Here is a 6936-nt window from a genome sequence, read left to right as displayed (position 1 = left end):
TACACTGGCCCTCTTGTGCAAGTATTCTTGTGCAAGAGGGCTTATCCCTGAGCAGGAGTGTCAAAGTATTTGCACAAGAAGCACTGAATTCTTACATGAGACCGTCAGTGCTCTTGCGCAAATTCAAGCGGCCAGTGTAGACAGCTGGCAAGTTTTTGCTTTTGTGCAAAATCTTGCCAGGCTAGATGCACCCAACAAGTGTAGAGTCCTGTACATGGGATGGAAGAATCCCAAACATTGTTACAGGCTGGGGACCAACTGGCTAAGTAGCAGTTTGACAGAAAAGGACCTGGGGATGAGAAGCTGGATAGGAGTCAACAGGGTGCCCTTGTAGCCAAGAAAGCGAATATTAGGTTGCATTAGGAGGAGCACTTCCAGCAGGTCAATTTATTCCCCTTTATTTGGCTCTGCTGAAGTGTTGCATTCAATTGCCCCCAATAAAAAGGACGTGGATGCATTGGAGAGGGTCCAGCGGAGGGCAACCAAAATGATGAGGGGGATGGAACACATGACCTATGAGGAGAGGCTGAGGGATTTGGGTTGTTTAGTCTTCAGAAGAGAAGAGTGAGGGGGGATTTGAGAGCAGCCTTCAACTCCCTGAAGTGGGGGCTCCAGAGAGGATGCAGAGAGGCTGTTCTCAGTGGTGGCGGATGGCAGAACAAGGAGCAATGGTCTCAAGCTGCAGTGGGAGAGGTCTAGGTTGGATATTAGGAAAAACTATTTCCCTAGGAGGGTGGTGAAGCACTGAGATGGGTTCCCTAGGGAGATGGTAGAATCTCCATCCCTAGAGGTTTTTAAGTCTCAGTTTGACAAAGCCCTGGCTGGGCTGATGGAGTTGGGGTTGGTCCTGCTTTGGGCAGGAGGCTGGACTCGGTGACTCCTGAGGTCTCTTCCAGCCCTAGGATTCTGTGATCTGGCACCGAATCCTGTTGAAAGACAGGATACAGGTCCGGGTGGACTACTGGTTTGGCCCAGCAAGGCCATTCTCATGCTCTTATCCCAACGCACTTTGCATGCACATTATGTGACAATGTTTGTGCTCGTGTTCAGCCCAGGGACTCATTCACTCTCAAGTGACATCTCATCTCTGTGCCTGCCTCCGTGGTTTTCAAGTCGCTGCAGTAGGATAGGCGGCAGTTCCGGGAACTTGTGAGATCAGGTTCTCAGAACTGAGGGAGAGGGAGCTTTGAAGGGCAGAGGTTTATCGTCAGCAGACCGGAGTCCTGGGAGTCAGTAACTCCACTCTGCGGTTCCTGAGGGGACAGGGGCCGGTGAAGGAGCTGTTCGAATACTAAAGCCCACATCTTCCATCCCTAACGCGGCACCTGAGAGGCAAATTCTGTTCCCACTGGATCACACGTTTGTTGTTCTGGCATCTGACCCACCGAATGGCGTGCAGACTACTTAGCAATTCTTGTGTTACAATACAAAGAGCATTCAAAAGCCCAACAAGGTCCTGACAGTGTCCCCAGGGTGTGGGGCCCTGCACCGCCATCCGTGGCTGGAGGGGACTATCAGCCAGCCGGCAGAACAGAAGGTTTATTAGTCGACAGAGACACAGTGTTGACAGACTTGTCAGCACAGAAACCAGAAGCCGTCAGTACCATCCATCTTGGGAAGAGGGGAGCTCAGAGCCGGGGGCCCTGCCCCCCGCCTCTCTGCACCCCATGCCAGTGAGACTCACTCACGTGCCCTGCAGCCAGCTCAGCCTCCAACCTTTGTCTTACTTCCTGGACAAAAAGTGTCACCTGGTTACACCTCAAGATGGGGATGGGAATTTCCAGGTGATAGCCTTTCCCAGGGGCACAATGGGGGATGTTACAGACAGCATCCCCCATTGTGCCCCTGGGAAAGGCTATCACCTGGAAATTCCCATCCCCATCTTGGTATTGGTGCAGGGCCCAGGGAAACTGAGGCACACACGGTGTTACCACAGGACAGTAGAAATCACATGTGACAAAGTGTACGGAGAGGATCCAATCCCCACTTTGTCTCACAGAGCAGAGTTTTTCCATTGATTCCCAGGTTTCTATCACTACAGCAAATTTTCTTAAACATGTTTGCTTCAATTCATTGGTTGAAAACACATCAAGCTAGCAGGACAAATATTCTCCCCCAATCCATTCAAAAAATACATAGTATAAGTTTTGTTCCCTAATGGGCAGACTGGAGAAAGACCAGGCTCTGCTGTATGAAGCCCCAAAAGTCAATTCTGACCGTGGCAAAGCACAAAATAACTGGGTCCAATAAGGACATTGGTAACGGTCTCACCCTCTTTTCCATTGTGACTGATTACACCCTTCGGCTACATCTAGACTGGCATGATTTTGAGGAAATACTTTTAACGGAAAAGTTTTTCCGTTAAAAGTATTTCCGCAAAAGGTCGTCTAGGTTGGCAAGGATGCTTTTGCGCAAAAGCGTCCGTGGCCAGTCTAGATGCGATTTTACGCAAGAAAGCCCCGATCGCCATTTTAGCCAACGGGGCTTTTTTGCGCAAAACAGTTCTTCCCTGTCTACACTGGCCCTCTTGCGCAAGCAGGCTTTTTCCCGAGCAGGAGCGTGAAAGTATTTGCGCGAGAAGCACTGATTTTGTACATTAGAACGTCAGTGCTCTTGCGCAAATTCAAGCGGCCAGTGTAGACAGCTGACAAGTTTTTGCGCAAAATCTTGCCAGTCTAGACGTACCCTTGATGTTAGCCTGGTGAATTGTCCACGAGAATGTGACGATGGAACAGGACCAGTGGGAAGGAAATTCTCTGTGATCATTTCTTTGTGATTTAGTTTTTCCTAATGTGGCTTTGCTATTTTCAGAGCCGTTTCTATTGTTGCTCTGTCCCGGCAGTAGGAACAATACAAAGCCCAGCAGGAAGCATCATAAATCTACTACCCAGAGTATGATGCAAAGTTCCTTTCTGGTCATGCTAAATAATTAACACGTAACATTACAGTTGGTCCCAGATGTGCCCTTAAAATGCACTGTATAGGCTAAGGGAATTAATCCTAATATTAAAGGACGGCCAAGCAGAGCTACCTTAGCATCAGAGTGCGGCTTGGGCATTTTCTCATGCAGGTTAGGTAAGAAACTGTTGGTAAAATAAAAGAATCCTCCTACTCTGAAATATTAATGAAGAACGTTACTGAAGGACACACGCCACAGCAAAATTCCTCCTGAAAGTGGAGCCACGAGAGAATAGGAGAGGATTACATTATATGTTGCTTAGATTCAGAAAACGGCAGCAAAAATGATGAGGAGTTTGGAACGGGTCCCATAAGAAGAGAGAATAAAAAGACTTGGACTTTTCATCTTAGAAAAGAGGAGACTAAGGGGGGATATGATAGAGGTCTATAAAATGATGCCTGGTGTGGAAAAAATGAATAAGGAAGTTATTTACTTAGTCCCATAATATAAGAACTAGGGGTCAGCAAATGGAATGAATAGGCAGCAGGTTGAAAACAAACAAAAGGAAGAGCTGACTTGGGCCACATCGCTTGCTGCTGCTGGCATCAGGTCCCCTGTTAACGCCCTCAGACCCTCCGAAGCACAGGGCTCCCTAAAACACAGGGCCTGGTGTGGTTGTACTAAACCCTCCTATGGATGGGACAGCTCGTCCAACCCCTCACTATCCAGTCCCCTTCTCTGTCCCTTTTCCAATTCTAACTTTTGTTGTTGTTGTTTTGAGATGGGGTGACCAGAACTGCGCACTGTATTCAAACGCGAAAGACCAGATTGTGGTATTTCCTGCCTTAGCGGCCCCTTTCCTCATGGTTCCTGCCACTGTTGGCTTTTTGGACGGCTTCTGCACACTGAGTAGGTGTTCACCTCCATGGGCCTGTCCACGCTCGGGCTACGTCTACACGGGCGGGTTCTTGCATAAGAACGGCCGTTCTTCCGCAGAGCATCCACACAACCCGCCTGCTCTTGTGCAAGAAGATTTACAGTAAAGTGTGGGAGAAGCGGGCTTCTTGCACAAGAACTACGCTCTTTTCTAACAAGTGTAAGCTCTCTTGCGCAAGAGGGCAGTGTGGACGCGCCCCTGTAGTTTGGACAAACTCCCCTTTGTCAGGCCTTCTCCAGGGAAACAGCAGGGGGAAAAAATCAGGGATAGGGAGGAAAAAGCTCTAGAATTGAGTTTTCTGCCACATATTAGCTAGCCCATGTCAGCCAAAGGGAACACATGGGGCTGTAGCGTCTGCTGGCATGTCTATCCCTCGGCCCTGACAGCCCTACTCAGCGGGGGTAGGTGCTGCCTTCTGAGGCTGCAGGGTAAAAAAGGCAAATTCCACCCACTGCTTCAACTCTAGGTTCAAAGGGGAGCCCCCAGTCTGGGACTGAATTTATTGCTTGTCACCAGTCACCTGACTGGGGTCAACGTTGACACTGTCAGCAACCACGTCACATGGCCTGAGCACACTAGTGCTCAAAGTTCCTGATTTGCTCAAATACAAACCAAGCAAAGACCTAGGCAGGTGGCTGTAGGGCTCAGACTCGGGCCAGAGCCCTGACCGTGAAAGGAAGCGTAGATTTTTTTTCCCCAACAAAGATGTTTCTCTTTCATTAAACCCATAATTTAAAAAAACCACACACACACACACTCTCTCTCTCTCTGTCTCAGAATTCTTGTCTGGGGGGAGATGATCGGTGGCAAACAGCGTGGTGCTAAGCGCTAGCCAAAAGGGGTGTAACAGGAAGTGTTTTGCATCCTGAGCACTCACGCATGGCTATTCTGATAGAACAGGGAGAAACCTACACCCCTCTCTGCTCTGCGAACAGAGAGCACTCACAGCACAGCCAGAACTCGGCCTTTCTTGACAGACTGCATCCTCGAAGGTTGGGTGGCCCATCTGAGTCACAGCCAGCACGGCTGAATCCGGTGCAAAGTGGTGTTTTTCTTAAAGCTGCAGCTCCCGGAAACAAGAGGGCCAGAAAATCTCAGCGCTCTCTCGTTTAAATGTCTTGGTTGTGAAGAAAAGCTTAACATGAAGAAAGTGCAGCCTAAGGGCTCAAAAACGAGAAGGCAAAAAACCAACCAACCAGTGACTTAAAAAAAAAACATTTTCAGGCAGTCATCTGATTTTTTTAATGATGGGTCTAGCGATATGTGGGAAGTGCCCGCTGGGCTGCCTACAGTGTGTATATCTGTATTGACTCAAGTATCCAATTGATGGAGAGAGTGAAGGGCAGCACTAGCTCAAAAACTCATCACAGACTTTTCCACAAGGAGATCTACTCAAATGGATGGCTTGTATTTATTTTTCCAGACTTGAAGGAAAGCCATTGCTCACTGAGAGAATCCTAGAGCACTAGAACTGGAAGGGACCTTGAAAGATCAAGTCCAGTCCTCTGTCCTCATGGCAGGACCAAGCACCATCCAGATCATCCCTGACCGGTGTCTGTCTGACCTGCTCTTGAATCTCTCCAGTGATGGAAATTCCACAACCTCCCTGGGCAATTTATTCCAGTTTTTAACCACCCTGACAGGTAGGAAGTTTTTCCTAATGTCCAACCTAAACCTCCCTTGCTGCAGTTTAAGCCCATTGCTTCTTGTCCGATCATCCGCAGAAACACTATTACTGGGTCTGGTTTGAGTCATGGAGACTTTCTGGCCACACCACTAATAGCAGAGGTTGAATTAGTTTTCTGTCACGGCTGTGACCAAACACGGTGGTTTGCATCTACATGTGGCCACCGAGCACACGCTATTCCAGGCCTCGCTGCCAGCACTACAGGCTCTCCTGTGGCTTCTGATAACAAAATGCCTCTTAAGCATTGCTGCCCCCGTGCCAATATCATACCAGCCTCAGCCATCCTGGAGGGAACAAACTCCTCTCCGGCACAATTCTGAGACCCACGAGAGACACCGTTTCTGATCAGACCCACCCCAGGCAGTGCCGTCCTTAAAGTATGTGAATATGTCTGCTACGTGAGTGCACGTTGCAGGAAGAAGTGCAGTTAGGACCCACGACTGGGTGTCGGGCACCTGGCCGCTCTGCCACTGACTCACTGTGATACCTTGGGTAAGTAGCATCCCTTTGCCCACGTCCTTGCAGAAGGGAAAGAACCCAGGACGCACACCTACATTAACCAGGGAAACGCTGTTTTGAACTAGGGATGGAATAGTGTAGTCGAGTAACCGATAAGCAAAAGCTTATAGGTTAATGCAAGAGACTACACACATTTCTCTCTCCCCCTCCACGCCCCAGTAAATTTTTTAGCAGGCTGGGCCAGCAACCTGGCTCAGTCCTGACTTGCAACAGGTCTGGGACCTACTCCTGCTGCGGCTCTGCCTTTAAAGTGTATTAGGAGCAAGGCTGGCAGGCAGCCTGGCTCAGTTCCCCTTGCAGACCTACTCCCACCTGGCACCTCATGCTGCTGCCTCTAATACAGAAGCAGCAGCACAGAGTGGCCGAGGGCTCCTCAGAAGTGGAACTGGAGCGCTCCACTGGCTGCCAGCCTTGCTCCCGGGTACTACAGAACAGTCAACAAACTGATAAGAATGAGGATCCTCGACTATTCAATTAACCGATATTGAACATCCCTAGTTTGAACGACAATGACAAAATTCATGACGGCACGTTGACTGAGCCGGCTTCTCCTCAGGCACAAGCACAGCTGGATCATTCTGATTTTAAGTAAACTAGGTTGCGGGTTTCTTCACCCCAAGCCCATGGCCCGGTGGCTATAGGATTTATGTACGCTGCAGAATATATACCTAGGGGGGAGTCAGATACCCAGGTAACATATTCCCAGCTGGCCTGAAAGAACAGAATGTTCATAAATGAGAAATTCCACCAAACTGCCCATGGGTCAGCATCATGACCCTCTCTGGAATGGTCACAAAATCTCATGAAAACTGAATTAGGAGAAAACAAAACTCTCCTTGTGTGGCAGTGCACTGCTGTCATAAGGGAAAGTCCTATCAATGAGGGGAAGGCAGT

The sequence above is a fragment of the Pelodiscus sinensis genome, chromosome 29, assembly GCF_052426305.1.
Source record: "Pelodiscus sinensis isolate ZL-2025 chromosome 29, ASM5242630v1, whole genome shotgun sequence".
Classification (NCBI taxonomy): Eukaryota; Metazoa; Chordata; order Testudines; family Trionychidae; genus Pelodiscus; species Pelodiscus sinensis.
This window is presented reverse-complemented; position numbering follows the sequence as displayed.